This window comes from Sebastes fasciatus, chromosome 14 (assembly GCF_043250625.1).
Source record: "Sebastes fasciatus isolate fSebFas1 chromosome 14, fSebFas1.pri, whole genome shotgun sequence".
NCBI classification, from domain to species: Eukaryota; Metazoa; Chordata; class Actinopteri; order Perciformes; family Sebastidae; genus Sebastes; species Sebastes fasciatus.
The window spans coordinates 9,856,749-9,874,076 of record NC_133808.1 but is presented as its reverse complement, the minus strand read 5'-3'; the positions used below and the strand labels follow the sequence as shown (position 1 = coordinate 9,874,076).

The 17,328-nt window shown below is 41.7% G+C and overlaps 1 long non-coding RNA gene across 1 annotated transcript; it reads right to left on the bottom strand.

Annotated features, from left to right (window-relative positions):
• Window positions 1-230: 230 nt before the first annotated feature.
• LOC141782099 (uncharacterized) lies at window positions 231-1,132 on the bottom strand. The gene is made up of 3 exons (XR_012597038.1): window positions 1,010-1,132; window positions 518-654; window positions 231-299 (listed from the first exon to the last, which is right to left on the bottom strand). It is a non-coding gene; the product is annotated as an uncharacterized LOC141782099 (long non-coding RNA).
• Between the last annotated feature and the right edge of the window lie 16,196 nt (window positions 1,133-17,328).

Genomic DNA, 17,328 nt, shown 5'->3' with positions numbered 1-17,328 from the left:
CATGCTAAACTATGATGGTTACGCTACCTGTAACATCAGCATCATGTTAGCATTGTCACTGTGAGCATGTTAGTGTGGCAAAGAGTGGTGGGGACAATAAATTGGAATTAGACTAACCGACATCACCACCTGTGGACTTGCACCGCAGGAAATACTAAACAGAACCTTGAATACTTTTCTGGTAAATGGATAAGGCACACAGATTTGTTACTGATGAGGCAGAGACGTGGTTGCAGAAGAAGTCAAATATTTTATTGGAATTAATCAAAGAAAAAGCACCAAATAAGACGGGACTGGAGCTGTAGGGAAAGAAATGATTAAACAGATTAAAAATTACAAATTAACTTGGGCTAATTAATCTTTATTTTAACAATATCTAAAAAGGCCTAATACGAAATATAATGTGCCCTTAAAACATTTGAGCTGCCAGTCCAAAATTAAACTAAACTAAGCCGAGGCCACTACTGGAGAGGCAGACTGCACTGAGGAGGGTGCAGGGGTGCTACCACTTACTCACCTTGGGTGCAACACAGCAAACCTCACAGCAAAACTATGGTGCAGTCCATTTGTGTCCCAGTGCTCTAAACTCACATGCAATAGGTGGAGGTACCTCACCATGGGTGCCTAGCCTCCCAACAAAGTGACTCTCAGCTTCTGAAAGAAAAATACCTAATTCAAAAAGAATTAAACAACCAAACAGAATAACAACCCAATTGGTTAAAAGGCAACATAACTCAAGCCAACTAATAAACATAATGGTCAAAGCTAATACTCAAATCACTGAAGCAGTATAAACTAATAGTTTCTCAAACCAAACTAATAAACTAGGACAAAAAGAAAACAATTACTCAAACAAATCCAAACAACTGTTTTAGCGGGACAACACTGAGTATAAATGGGGGACAAACAGCAGCAGTGTTAATTTAGGTCAGCCTAAAAAGAAAGAAATATTAACAAAGCCAATAATGCTGCAACTTAACGTTACTAAATACTGAGCCACGCTACTCACAACCATGGGGCATCACAAAGACTTGTTCAGCAGAAGCAGTGGAACCATAGGCCAGGGTAAGAGAAGTGTCACAAGGTAAAAGCTAAAAGCAAAGATCTCACTAAACACAAGATTTAGAAAAGAAACTACTACTAACTACTAGACTTAACTAGGCCTCAGGTGCCTTATATAACCTGGCCTGATTAGTGGGTTGGTGGAGGAGGAGTCAGGTAAGGGGCTGCGTTCAAAAACTGCAGACACTATTAGGGGAACCAAAAAATGCACTGATCATGAAAAAAAAATGGTTCCTTACCACATTAGCATGCTGACATTAGTATGGAGTGTATCTATGTTCCCAAGGTCCGATGTTCCTGAGCTCAATATCCTCTTAATATGACAGATTAAGGAGACGTTTCAATGGGTTTTATGTTCTCTGAAATGCCTTTTTTCCCTAGGTCAAATGTTTTATGAATGTGTCGTTCCTGTTGAAATCACCCACCCACAGCTTATAGCCTACCGATGTTATACTCCTTAAAGAGGACCTATTATGCTTATTTTCAGGTGCATACTTGTATTTAGGGTTTCTACTAGAACATGTGTTTACATGATTTAATGTTCACTCTGTTGTGATTGGTCAGCCAGACCTAACTTTTCAGACTCCACTTCAGCTCCACTCTAACTAGCTTTGTTTGAGGGCGTGCTAAACTAGCCACTATGCAAAATGTGTTACTTGGTGACATCACCACGTTACGGAAGAAAAGGCGGGACTTCGAGTGAGGCGTTTCAGGCAGTTCTGTGGGGGAGAGTAACTCCCTTTGGTGTGGACTTTGGGTTTTGTAACTTTGCAGATCTTTTACATGCACAAAAAAAACTATATAAAGGAAAGAGAAAAAAGCACAAAAGCATAATAGTTCACCTTTAAAACCAATGCCCCCAAATACGCCCTCAGGCAAGACGGTTTTCTTTGCTTTAGACATTGATGTCTCTACAGTGGCTGAATGGATTTTTACCATTCAAACTGCATGTGTAACGTCAATCTCCGAACTTTGAAGAGAGCCCTTACCAATCTCCTTCAACGAGGACCCCTGGGAACATAGGGATGACCCCGCATTGAGCTCAAAGCAACACCCAAATTACAACGTCACAGAGTCCCTGTAAAAATGTATTTTCTGGATATGTTGGCAAGCAATATTGTCACATTCCTTCTCATGGTTTGCCCAAAATCTCTTTCTTTTCTGTGATAAAACAAACATTCAGCTCTGATAGCTTCCATTAGGTGAGGACTGTGTACGCTAGCAGTTGAGATGACACAGCATCGGCCTCAAACTAATGCCATCGAGCACTGAACATTTGGTAAAATGCTCTACTCCTAGCTAACACAATCATCTATAACCAGCCCAGGTCCAGGAGATGAGGCAGGGAATATATACATTCCCTTGAACTCTCAAACCCTACCTGTCAGATGCTTGTGTCTCAGCCAGGCCCTAAAAAGCTTTATTCTCATTATGTATGCATGCTAAGCAGCGGGTGACGTGACCTGCCAATTCAAAAAGTCTATCTTTGCATAAAAGTCCATGCCAATAAGGTGCCTCGGTGGTTGGGTTTCTGTCTATATGATAAAGTAGCTAAGTATATTTTGCCTGTGCCTCTAGGATGGCTGCAGAACCTTGTCTGTGGAGATGACAATTAGAGTCACTTTCCACCCAGGTTAGGCCAGACAGGCCCTGTCAACCAGCAGGAGAAGAGAATGGGGGGAGACAGAGAGTAATATGTGTACCACTCTGATTCTGCTTCACCTCGTGATCCTTGCACTGACCACCGAGGGGAGGGGAGGAGGCTGAGGTGGGGCGGAGGGAGGAAAATGGAGGCAAATACACCTCAGCAGTTACTGTGGCTCTATTTCTAGATTTAAAATGGTTATTATGAGCTGTCAGTGAGTCATCCTTATATTTTTCACTTATCATGTTTCTTATATCAGCTTTCATGGACTCTCAACGTTCTCCGACCAAAGGACTCATCTCTGAAGACGCATAATATATGATAGAAAAGGTGTAGTGTGTATGAGACACACCATGATGCATATGTGTGTAAATTAAACATCCAATGGGTAAAATTGCTTTTTCTGCATTGCCAGGCAGTCCAGCCAAGCAGCCGTGATGCGCAAGAGACACACAGCGATGATCTCAGATCAGCTTTTGAATCTGACTCACACTCAGCCCCAATGTCTTCTTAACAAATCTAAAGTAGAGCAGGCTGTCAAACGTTTTGGCACAGCAGTACAACTGTCAGGTCGGAACGTGTAAGAGATGTGCTGCATGCCTCGCTGTTGCAACTCCCCCCCCCCCCCCCCCCCCCCCCGAAAGGATTAATAATTTACATGGGATTACTCTAAAATTCCACCATTTGCCACAAACCTGTGTAACATTGATTTGTTGAACTGTCATAATAGCACATCACCCAGAGTAAACAATCATCGCCTCGCCAAGAGCTGGTGGTAAATGTCTTCTTTCTGAGAAAGCAAGATGGAGGAGGAGGGGAGGTTTTTCATTCCTTTCTCGTGGTTTCCCCATCGAGTGGCTCTCTCCTCGCTGAGAGAGAGGGAAAGAAAGAGAAAGCTGTAATTGCTGTCAGTCTCTCTGGAGCACAGCCTTAAAGGCAGCTGCTGTTTCGCAGCTGAGGAGTGAAAGGAGTTTGGGCTGTGTGGCTTCCCCTCTAGGCCTCTGGAGGATTTGGTGAGTTCTCCCCCCCCCCCCCTCCCCCTCTCCTCCTTGTTTACCTCTCATTGTCAACAACGCCACACAGTTATTAGGTGCCGGGGAATCAGAGGGCTAAGAGCCCATCACACTCAGAAACAGAGGCGCGGGTAATTGAAAAGATTATCCTCAACATGCCAGCTATGATTTGGGAGGTTTTCAAGTGGTGAAAGTTTCCCCTCCGAAATATTGCACACAAATATCAAAACACAAAAGGCTTTCCCAAAAACATCAATGCGCCGATTTTGACATGTCTGTGTTTACTCCAGATGCCTTGTCAACCACTTTGGCAGATATATATTCATCCAGGCTCCTCTACTTTTCCATAAAGCAGCTTCTAACCTGACAGGCCGGATCATCATTTTATTTGCATTTAGTACATGCCCCATATACTGTAGGTGTTAGCTGCCCAGATCCCTCGACTCCACCGTACTAACAACAATCATGTCAACAGCGAAGACCTACCATAAATGCATGCTTTTATGTGCGTATGTTTTTATCTAAATACTTCTACTTAGCACACTTCATCCATACGTCTTTACATGCCGAGTTGTTAATTACAAAAGAGCACATTCACGTTCTCTCCTGCAGTTTCTGGCTGACTTAATCCCTCCTTATTGGCAAACATTAGAATTCACTTTAAGTGTTGCCCACAGAGGTCAAATCCCCTCTTAGGGTGAAAAGCTGCAGGAAATTGCCTGCATTAGGGAGATGTATTGGTGTGAAAAGATCCCATGACATGTTGCTGAACAGGTCAGCTCTCTGCTGTTTGTTCCTCCCTGTGTTCCTTCTCTCTCTCTTTGGCTCTTTCTCATTCTGTCTGCTTTAGAAACAGTAGTAATAAGATTGTCTAATTAGTCTATGAATCCAGTCTTAGTTGGTTAGGGACATTTAGTAAGTTTCTTGATAGGAGTCTTCAGTAAAGTCTTTGATATATGGATTAAATGCAGCACTAAGAGCGTCCCCCAAAAATTCCTGGTCAATGCTAACTTAAGGTATTGATTTTTGCCGCCATGTTCCTTGATGGATATATTTATATAGTTCACACGAACGCCCGGTATATCACCATCAATATGTTACAGCAGATTACGACTTGTCAGACTATCTATGGTGTCCAGTTTTGCTAATAATGTGCTGACTGCAGCTTTATCATCTTGTTCGTAGCTGTGAAATTCAGCATGGGGCTGTGATGCTGTTGCTCAATGAATTTAAGGTTTCGACAAGCTGTTATACGTTGTTGTCACTCGCATACTTGTGACTCATCTGTTTGCTTGTTCTCCTTTTTGACTTCTCTCCTCAATCAGGTCATTTCTTTTTGATTATTTCTCTGTTTTCCTTTCTTATTTGGACCATTCCCAGTAAGGACTTTACTACTTTATATTTGAGCATATTACACATATAATCTTTGACCTTTGACCTTATCTAACCGAAAAAATCCAGCCCAGTGTTGCCAAGTATTTTCCAATGAAAGTAGCTATCAGCACTAGCTGCAAAAGTCCCTAAATCTAGAGAGAAAGTCGCCAAGTCTGCAACACTGAGAAAAACTCCCTCCAAAGCCGCTCCTCCAAAATTAGTATTATGAACATAAACATATCATAATGAATGTAAACAGCAAACATGGCTATTTTTAGAACTCACAGCTGTCAAGCATAGCAGCTTGTGGAAGACTCTGGTGACGCGCAATGAGTGCACGGGCAGAGTGCACACAGGCATGCAGGTACAGTAGGTCAGTAGATAGGCAGGTAGGCCATCAAATCATTACATTCGGGCCGAATTAAATGATTAGACAGGCTTATTATAGTCCTGCATCAGCCACGGATACCAGATTTTTTATTTTACTTTGTCAGAGCATTTGATTTATTGATTGCTGTCGGAATATAATGAGAATTTCAGCAACTATAACAAAAAATGCTTTAATCTCTCTAAATACCCCTGAGTAGTTTGTGCAGCAGAATGCGTAGGGATATTTATCTGACAATTCAGAATCAAGAAAATTTTGTGTTTAGATTTTACTAATTCTTTGTTTGAATTTTAAGTCATATATATAGAGGGTTTGTAAGAATGTTCTAATAAGACGCAGCAGTTGAATATTAGTAGCTTTGGACAATATTGTGCCAGACCACTCCTTATTTCGATGTATTTAATGTACTGTATAGACATTCAATCTCTTTGCAAAACAAGTCAGCAAAAGGCTGTGATGTGGTTAATCAAAATCATATTTAAATCAACTTTTCTAAACAGGTCAATATGAAGACTTTTACGTTTATGTCTGCAAAATCCAAAAAACACCGGCCCAAAAATATTCCATTCATCAATAGAAAAAAAAAAAACATTAACACATTTGAATTAGTTTTGAAAGTTAATGAGTTTTTAAGCAGCCTCTGGGACTTCCCGTCAATAAACTACAAACTCATTTTATTTTCTCTTTCAAATCCCCATAAAGAGTACTTCCCCTCCAATGCTGCAAAAGCTCTTCCTTTGAAATGCCTCGACTTTGATAAGAAATGAATTAACGCTTTGGAGAAAGGCACAGCGATAGCAGGATGTGATGGGCTCCTCTGCTTCCATCTGATACATATTCTAATTGCTGAGTGCTGACCCCTACTCCCGCTGATGAGCAGCCGGAGAGATTTTGACCTTGTGGTGTGTGTGAATCGATGGGAAGTTGATAAAGCCAAGTTCATTGCTGCCTAACATAAAACAAAGCTGATTTGTTTACCTAGCTAAGCCCGCGCGTGTCAATCCCATTACGGAATGATTTATAGACCAGCACCCAATGAAATTGTTTAAAGCAGATTAGGTAGAGCCAACGATCACCACTAATATGACAAGCTGATATGCTGTGACAGGTAACCAAGCAAACAAGTTCCTGAAATTCAGATTGAATTAGAATCCTAATAATCCTACAGGGAGCAGCGGATTTAATCAGGAGAGGAGAGGAGGAAGAGGGAAGGAGGAAAGGGGACGAGGGTCTGAATGAAGGATGCTGGTTTCTTCCGCCACACGGGGGGAACGTACGCCACCTCTTTTGTGATTTACTTGTCAGGAAGCATCACTCAGCGTTGTGTGAAAGGGAGAAGAGATTAAGAGATGGCGAGCTGTCTCCATACTAATATATGGCCGATCATTTTAACGCTGCTTTGATAAAAGAGATCATTTTCTGATTCTCTTTCTGTCTTTCTATACACTCCTATATCTATCTATCTGTGTGTGTGTGTGACTGTGTTTCAGAAATTAATTCAGTTAAAAATCGTATTATAATATCAAATATCCCAAGAGAAAAATATTTGTTTTTTTAGCGTGATACAATATGCATGCGGCGTATTGTGTTACATGCGAATGTGGTGCCACAAATAGAAATATTAATGTAATTTAATGTGCAAAGACTCCACTAAAGGATACACGGAGCCAATGTCCCTCTCAGAATGATAAAAGACTCCCTTAATGGTATGGATATTGTGTTGCAATGAAATCTAGTTTAAGGTCATAGTACAACTGGAACATCAAGTATTTACAACTAGAGAAAGTAATCAGAGGATGTAGTTTAAAGCCCACTAATATCTCTGAGAGTTTCTACATATTCATCATTTGTCTGCTCACACATAGTGTCCTGTTTATTTGAAAATAATGAGAACAAAATGAGGAATAATACTGCTTTTTTCCTGGACACATTAAACTGATTGTATCTAAATTATGGTATTAATGTTTAACTAAAGTGTATTGTTTGGACATTTGAATATGCATGATGGTAATCATTACATTTCGGGGACGGAAATGTTCCAGATCTTAGCTGCACACACATATATTATGCATGTTTAATATATCTGGTTCTCGCAGAACACAATTAAAAACTTTTGATAGATATTATTCTCTCAGCTGAATATTGGTCACCACAGTGTAACCAAATAAATCTGCTACATTTGTGCATCGTGTGGCTGTATTTTGTGTATTTAAATGCATGAATATGCATAAAAAAGACTGCAAAGTAAGATGAGGGAATAAAAAAATGAATGATATTCTGTATTTGTGGATAAACCTATAAAACAGACATATTTATAACAGACTCTTCTATCTTGACAACACAGAAGCGGCGATGCTGAATCTCTTTAGTATATTAAAGGTGCTATTGATAACACCGATGATGTTCAGCCACTAGATATCACATTCTCCCTGCCCCGTTCCATTGCATTCACTTCACAACAAGTCGTTGCCAGATACTTACGTCATTTATCTGTTTTTTCCACTCTAACTGACGACCCAGAGATACCACAGGATATCAACGCTGTTTTACTATTGGCTCACAAGCCTTGTTAGAAGTGGGAACCTAACGTCAGATATCTTCCAAAGAGCTAAACAAAACATTCATTTTGGACCCGCCAACATTTATAAAATGATTAATTCACAGTCATAATATTTTTTTCATAGGAAAAGCCATACTTTAATTCAGCACCTTTCTAAAAGCTCTGTGGATGTATTATATTTATAGGGCTGTCAAAGTTAACTTGATAATAATGTGTTAACTCAAATTTGTTTAATTTCTTTAACGCAATCGATCTTCCGGAGTTTAGCGGGTTGAGTTTTAAAGCTAGAGTGGCATCATAAGAAACTAGAAAACCTAATGAATCCATTGGTATCAACCATACTAGCTCGTCGCAAAGGAGGTTAAATGAAGCTTCAAACTTGCGCACAATTTTGGAATTGGGCATTTCATGGTCATTTTCAAAGGGGTCCCTTGACCTCTGACCTCAAGATATGTGAATGAAAATGGGTTCTATGGGTACCCACGAGTCTCCCCTTTACAGACATGCCCACTTTATGATAATCACATACAGTTTGGGGCAAGTCATAGTCAAGTCAGCACACTGACACACTGACAGCTGTTGTTGCCTGTTGGGCTTTTGCTTATGCAATGTTATGATTTGAGCATATTTTGTATGCCTAATGCAGTGCCTGTGAGGGTTTCTGGACAATATTTGTCATTGTTTTGTGTTGTTAAATGATCTCCAATAATAAATATATACAAATTTTTTCATAAAGCAAGCATATTTGCCCACTTCCATGTTGATAAGAGTATTAAATCGTGCAATTAAATATTTTAATCGATTGACAGCCCTAATTATTTTATTTTAAATATTCATCTACATAAAAATGTCATCAATAAGACTGATAAGAATAAAGGAATGCATTTCCTTTGCATGTGCAAACTGTTATCAAAACTTTCCCCTTATATCCCCTCCGCATTCAGTTGATTAAACTTCCTTCCATAAATGTCAGCATTCTTTTTCCCTGTGATGAAGGGACATGGAGGGGGAGAGGATGAGGAGATGAGGGGAAGACAGAAAGTTTCAGATGGGGACCTAATTAGGGAGCGCACAGCCCAGTTCTCTCCCCACTCCTAATGAGGGGGTTTGTTATGGCGCGCGGCGAGCAGGCGCGTGTCACGGCGAGGCCGAAGTGGAAGAGTATGGAGAGAGCGGCGCGACCCGACAAGCGGATCCCCCTGCGCAGTGTGATTCTACACCTGCAAATCCCCAACACATTGAAACCAGGCCTCGTTTGATGTGCTATTCTTTTCATGTCGAGAAACGGGAGGGACCCGAGGAGCAGGGACCTAGTTGAAAAGAGGCAAGGGGGGGTGTGAGAGGGGGGGCTTGGGAGGAGTGCCGGGGTCTATTAGACGTTTTAATAATGTTAATTAATGAATAATAGGGTTTGTAATGAGCTACCAGCTGCATTTTATTCATGTGATTATCTCGCCCGCTCTCTAATTCTCTCTATGAGCACTGTCAAGGGAAGGCGGCGATCAAGTGAAACGCAAACAGACACACACGCTTACTTTCACACACACACACACACAAAGTTGCACATGAATTGCAGGCAAAGTGTAACAGAAATCCAAAAACCAAAGAGTCACGGCTACAGAGAGAGAGGTTTGGTACAGATTATAGGACACAGGCAGTGGTTTGGTCAAGCAGTGTTTCGGAGGCCCAGAGGGACCCAGCAGGCCTCCGTTGACTTCTCGACCTCCTCCACAGGAAATGAGAGCATTATCAGACACCAATTAGGCCAAGGGGGTGATTTACACACACACCAGTGCACACACATGCATGCAGCGACACACACACATGATTTATAGGCGTTAAACAGGTGTCTTTTTCGCTATCGTCTCTCCTCCCTGCGGTGTGAGAGTTGTCCAGAGTGAGGGGAAGGAGCACGGTGAGCATGTGGATCGATTCTCTGCTCTCTCTCTCTTTCTCTCTCTCTCTCTGTTTCTCTCTCCGTCTGTCTTTCTTTCTCTCTCTGAGCCTTTAATCTTTCTTTTCTCCTCGTGGCTGTCATCTGCTCCATATCCCTCGGTCGAAGGGGCTGAAGAGGCACAGAGCAACCACTAGTGGGCCCCAGGAAGACGTCCTCACTCCTCCTCCCACCATCTCCCCTCCCTCTGTCGCTCTCTTACTGTCTCAACCACACACACTCTCTCTAGGCATTGGGAGGTGCAGAAGGGCCTGTTGCCAGAGACAACTTCATAAAAAAGCACATCGGACAGTAATTAGAACGATTTTGAAAACACAACAGCTGGTTTGGATTGAGTCGGTATTCGTTGATTCACATTTGTTAGTGCAATATCGAATGAGAACGTATCAAAACGCCAAAATCTAAAAGATTTGTTCCCAAAGTCCGGATGAATCGGAGATCTGAGATTTCACAAACCAGTCAAAAAATCACTCAGTAAAATGTTTATGATCATCAAACTTTGACATTGACATTTGACTCACACCAACACACACACACCTGCAGCACCTGACACTTTCCCTGCTCGCCCAATTCCAAGCCATTTCCACCCCATCTCCCTTCACTTTCTATTGATTCTAAAATCAATAGCAGCTCCGCCAGAGCTGTCTGTGTGAAATAGTGTTACACACAACTGGCTTTTTTTATTTTTTTTTATTTGGAGGAAAGAGTTTCAACTGCATGGGGTTGAATCTCCACACTTCAAGCTATATAAAATGATGGAAATAAATTAATGAGGTCAGTCGGGTAACATTATCTGCAGTGACTAAAGAAAAGAAATCAAGTGTGAACTGAAAGCAATCACTTCCTTCAGAGGGGAGACCTGAAAGATTCCCAAAGCTGGCTCCATCTGTTTGCTCTGTGGTTGTAATGAAGTTATCAGTGGGCGTCGGACTTCTATAAACCCCCATCCAGGTCTGTAAAGATTCTCATTAAGCCCGTCCCCATTGTCGGCCGCACCACAAAGTGGGCCAACATTGTTCCCGTCCTTTCTTCCTCTGCTACCCCGGCCCTCTCTCCTCTTTCTGGGAGCGGCAGAACAAAAGGCAGCCCGGGTCCCAATCAGCGCCTCATGAAGGGGGATCCCACTCAGGTCTTAATCAGTGCTCTGTTTAATAGAGCAACACTTCCCAAATATTATTAACCTCATCTGTCTGCATTAGGCCCTAATGGCCTCCCTCTCTGTGTATTGTCTTTGCAGCAGCTGGTAATGTACATATATATTAATCCACTCTCTCTTCTCCTCCGCCGAGAGATTGCGCGGCGCTCTCGGAACAAACGGTGCCCTTCAGAGAGCGAGGCAGACACAGGTTAGGAAGCCACTAATTAAATGTCAGACTTGACAGATTAAAATTATGAAATTTAAAATCTGCAAGTGGCTCTTTGTCATTGTCAAATTAAGGGGCGCGCCGTGTGATGAAGGGGAAGGGGACGGTGAGCTCTAATGGATTGAAAGGGAATGTGCTTTAGCAGCAAGCAGCTCTCAGTGAATAAAGATTTCGGCGCTCCTGCCTTTAGGTAGCGCGGCTGCATGTTGAATTCCTCCATATTCTCCCCAAGTCTGGAGGTCGAGAGGTCACTCCAATGCTGCCGAGCCCATCCTGACCACTTCATTTAGATGTTTCATTCCTCTGGCAACACAAATACCTGGCCAGGAAACCAACGCTCCGGGAAAGCTATTCCACCTTTGGCTTTCTGCGTCTCTGCGTTAAGCACAATGTATGGAGACATCAGCAGTCGCTCTTATCTCCTTCATGGCCCATCAAATCGTTTTTGTGAGTTTTGTGAGGAAATAGCCAAGCGGAACTGTATTTCTGAAAATGTGCTAAAATAAGTCATGTGGCGTTGGTGTTTTAAAGCATTTAAGAAGAAATCATCTTGCATTAACTTAAAAAATATATATATATAAACACTAACAATCATCCCTGGAAATTGTCTTTGAGATGTACCAGATTTGTTCAAAGTAATAATATTGTAGATCCTTTTTGTAAGCAGGTTTTTACCACCTACGCACAGACAAAGTGCATCTCACGGAGAGTCAACTGGCAGATATTATCCTTGCAATAATAGTTCTCCATTATAAATCAATTGATCTATATATATATACATATATATACCTGTTTTCAACAGTGAAGTCCTCCCAGTACAGGATCAGTGTTTCCAGATATCATCAAGAAATGCTGATGATCTAACGCCAAATTAGGACTCTTTCTTTGCACTCGTCAGGGTTCAAAGAATTTCCCAGCTTCGACCGGGTCTAAGTGCATTTGGCCCCGGCAAGGTCGAGGGCACGCGCTGTAATAAAGCTCGGTATACGAAGCAGAGGCGGCAAACACTCAACAAGGATCAAAACACAGGCAGCATGAGAAGTGACAAGATCCAATTAAATTTAATTACTCAAGCTGTAGTTTCATTTTAACTGACAATTTTGATTAAGGTAGCCACACACACTTACAGCTAAAAGCAGAGGCCAAATCGTATCAGAGTAACAGTATTAGTGTACGTGGAACCTTGACTAGCTAATTGGGTTTAATTAAAGCGGGGCCAAGAGGACTGTAACAAGTTCAATAAGACGGAGGAACAGGTCAGAGTCATGGCTCGGCTCTGGTTTGTGTTGCCGAGTGTGTCTGTGTGCATTTTACGTGTGTCTAGAAACCATAGGGAGTAGGTCAACACCATGCCGTACACTTTGTCAAGCTATAATCAGTGTTTGTTTCTCGGTTCTTGCATTTCCTTTAATCTTTCTTTTGCTGTTGCTGCCTGTCTGGCCATTAGATGATGGCTAGCATGCAGTGGTGGGATGTAACTAAATACATTTACTCAAGTACTGTACTTAGGTTCAATTTAAGGTACTTGTACTTTCCTTAAGTATTTCCATTTCATGCTACTTTATATTTCTACTCCACTACATTTGGCCTGAATGTAATGATTGGACGTGCTACCTAGCGGTCTACCTACCTACCTATATCCAGCCTCAGGGTGTCAAATACCGACACTTTGTCACGGCCGTCGCCCTTCGATACCGCCGCACTTCGCACGCACCGGGCTTTCCATTAACTACAATGTAAACCCATCTGCAGCAACAGTAAACACTCTGCTGTGGTGACGTATTATAAAGAGAGAAAGAGACACACAGGGGTGGTGGATGGGTCCGCTTTCATCAGGGGACCGCTGTTTGTGTCCCATGCGTTACGTTTCACTTTCAGTTTAATATCAGCTGTTCGTTTTCGTTCAACTAATTTTAAGCCCAACCATGTTTTTTTCCTAAAACTAACTATGCCGTTTTGTTGCCTAATCCTAAACAAGTGTTTTTGTTTAATTCCCAACATTAAGCATGTGTTTACTGTGAGCGAAAAGTGACGCAGAGGAGTCTGACAATGCGTCAGTATATGACGGGTTGGGATAAGAATGTGTTGACCTGCCTGCATGCACTCATTGCGCGTCACCGGAGTCTTCCTTAAGCGCCTAGCTTGACAGCTGTGAGTACTAACAATAGCAATATGTTCGTTTTTTACGTTCATATGTTGCCAACTTGGTGACTTTCTCGCTAGATTTATGGACTTTTGGAGCTAGTGCTGCTATCTACTTTCATTGGAAAAGAGTTGGCAACACTGGGCTGGATAGTAGTGCATGAGACAGGTTATCTGAAAAAAGTCATGTGCCTCTGTGTCCTCCGGTGCTCCTAATGGCATCTGTAAGATTTCACAGACCGGAGGAAAACAACCAATCAGAGCCGAGCTGGAGCCTTGCCGTCTCTGAGCAGCTGTCAATCACTCACAAACTCTGATCAAACGGTCCAACTAGGCAGCGCTGATCAAATATGAATCAGTATTCTCTTACTGTAATGGCTATTTCTAAAATGTTTTCAGAAACATCTTGTAGTGTACTGTTTAGCTGTAAAATGAGAGAGTTTGTGACCCGGCCACCATGTTGAGATCAGGTCAGGAAATACCAAGCACCGCCCATCAGCCGGAGCAAACTTTCTCATTAACCATAACCACACGTATTCCTTAACATGTCAATAAAAGTGATCACAAATAGCCCCAAATATTAGAAATCAGTATTATGACTTGCAGCTATAATGTCATGGAGCTTCACTGCGTTATCCCACTGAATTACACCCAAATGTGAGATGACACCTTTAAGACCGAATGGTGTGTGTTCGAAAGGTTAGTGGGGAGTGTGAGTGGCAGGAACAGCAGTTAGCCTAAGGTGCTTCACTTTTATAGTCACATGCTCTGCTGTTAGCACACACACACACACACACACTCTCAACTTTACACAAAGAGAGACACATCTTCCTCAGGGATGAGGCTCATCTGCCTGCCCTCTGGTGCTATACACCGTTTTCAAAGCACCTGCAGCATTTGTTTTCTCAGAGAGTGTCTGTCAATGAAAGATGCTCCAGCCTATTTGTCAACTTACTCATGAGCAGGTTTGTTCTTTTGGTTCAGATTGTTCCTGTCATATCGCTTTCTAAAACAAAGAGGACTGACTGTATTTGCATTGCCTCTACAAGATTGTGGAAGTAGAGTGTGGTATGCTTTAATGTTGGCACACAGTTGTAGTAATATAAATATGTCTTCACAGGATAAATTGTAATTGGTGACAAATACTATTTTTTTATAAAACACGTCCGTACATCTGCTTACAACTACATTATAGTGTGTTATAAACCATTTAAGGTTTGTTGTTACAAGATAGTCACTCAAAGAAATGATTGAGTTCAACGTATTCTCATGCAACGGTTCGTATGATATCTTACGGGAAAATGTATTCCTCCTTTTTCATTCGTTTTCCTATGAATGTCCAGCAACACGGGTCAATTTGCGCTCGTTACAGACATACATTCTTTTCAAAATAAACTTCTGTCTTCACAGGAAACAACTTCCTTAGGTTTAGACAATAAAACGACTTAGCTAGGTTTAGGAAAAAAATGTGGTTTGGCTTATAATAACTCCAGAAGAGGCGTTACTTAAGTACGTAAGTTATGTGACAAATAAATCAACGTTGACTTCTGGTTTCAAAAGGGACACGATCTGGGTAAAAAGTCTGGTATTTTTAGATCCACCCTGACCTCCTCCCTACGCGGCGTTTGCCACTCTTTATACTTCCTGGATCACAATTATGTGGCTTGCATACAAATTTATTTCGTGGGTTATATAAGAATTACAGTGCATTACTTTTTGTAGGTATAGCTACAACCGATGTATGAGAACAGCCTGGTGAGTTACCATTTGGTCTATTATTAATTATTACATTTTATTTTAAAATGGCCAAAAGATTTGTCAATATAGTGAGATATTGATTGTTGATTGATTGATATTGATTTTTTCTTTAAATTCGGGAGTTTTATTTTAGTGCAGCAATCTGCTTGATTTTGCTTTGTTTTTGATAAAGAAACGTATGTAGAAAATCCCTAAAACAAGGGAAGTTGCACAGTAATAATGAAATTATCTAACTTCGTTATGATGGATTGGGGTTATTTAATTTCATTGGCACAATTGGCTTGTTTCATGAAAATTAAGTATTGAAAGTTTAAAAAAAAGGTTTAAAGACGGATGTTTTTGCGAGTCTGAATATCTGTGACTGCACGCTTGCATGTGTGAATGTAAATGTTGTTAATCTATGTGTTAATCCCTTCCCATCTGTGCCAGCTCCAATGCTGCTCTTTTGCAGTGGCGTGTGTGGGTGGTTTGTGTGTGTGTGTGTGTGTGTGTACAGGGAGGGTTGGGGGGGGGGGGGGGTCAGCCAGGTCAGCCCTGACACCATCTTTAACTGTTATTTACTGTGATTCCACGACAAGACAGATACCAGCTCCTACGACTGCACTGATGTATGTTAAGCGCGCTCCAAATTACCAGCCTGATGGATCTATTGATGGCCCATTCCAACCTGTCACCTAGTCTCCATCAGCCTCTCAGTTATCCCCCCCGTTCCTCCTCCTCTCCCACTCCTCCCTCCACCCTTCCACCCTCTTCTCCCCACCCTCCTCGCCCTCCGTCCCCGTGGGTCTGAATAAGAAATGAGGAAGAAGGCAGATAGAGACCTTTTGTAACCCACTGTGTGCTGCCTGCTACAAGACAATGGCCACCACTGACGCTGTTGCAAAAAGTTAAGCAGGTCTGTGTGAGAGCACAGCTGGAACACACACACACACACACACACACATTCATGCATGCACAAAGACCCACACGCATGCACCCGTCCCTGGAGAGACAAGAAGGGCAATGTAGACCATGACCGTGCCTGCTAACAGCCTAGTCTTATCACATCCTGTCATTTATTATTCTCTATACAGGCTCCTGCTCCAGATAGTAGACCCTGTCATAGGGGAGATGAAGATCCCAGAGGTATCTGTTACAGGTCTTGTAATATGCTGTCACCTGTGTGCTACACTGATAATATCCTGTGAGCATTGATTGAGGGGAATCCAGGTTAACACGCTTACAGGGATCACAAATGGAAATGATCAGGGGAGGAAAAAAATCAACTCTTAAAAGACTTGTTAGTGCTGCAAATCAACAGCTACTCAATTTCAAAAACTCCCCACAGGCTTTTCAAAAAAGATACTAACGCTGTGTTTTAGAGTGGAGCCGATGATGGGCCCGATGGTCCCATTAGCCGAAAGATAAGATGAAGATGGTCAATACAGTGCGTGTGTGTGTGTTCTGGTGGTGTGTAGTTGCCGGGGTCTGCTCTATCAGATAAATACCACACTGAATCTAGTTGCGCTAATTGACTCTCGCAGGCATTACCGGGATTAAGTTAGCAAGCGTCCAAAGTTCATTACGCAGATAAATGCATCTCTTAGCCCTGCTAAAGAGCCCTTGTGCAAACTTAACTCCCACACAATGCGAGCAACAAAATAAAGAAACGCTTTCTGATGCACAGCGGAGTTAAAAAGGTTAGATCATTTTATTTGTTAGCGCTTCTGTGTACCTCCACATCACCAGTTGTGGAAAGTAATTACATACTTACAATACCTACAATTTTACTCTTTTGTTTTACTCCACCAAATTTATGTGTCTTTGCAGATTAAGATTGTATCCGCAAAACGTGATTTTTTAAAATATGATGGATTTTATGTAGGGCTGTCAATCGATTAAAATACTTGATCAGGATTAATCTCAAATTAATCACACATTTTCTTATCTGTTCAAAATGTACCTTAAAGGGAGGTTTGTCAAGTATTTAATACTCTTATCAACATGGGAGTGGGCAAATATGCTTGCTTTATGCAAATGTATGTATATATTTATTATTGGAAATCAATTAACAACACAAAACAATGGA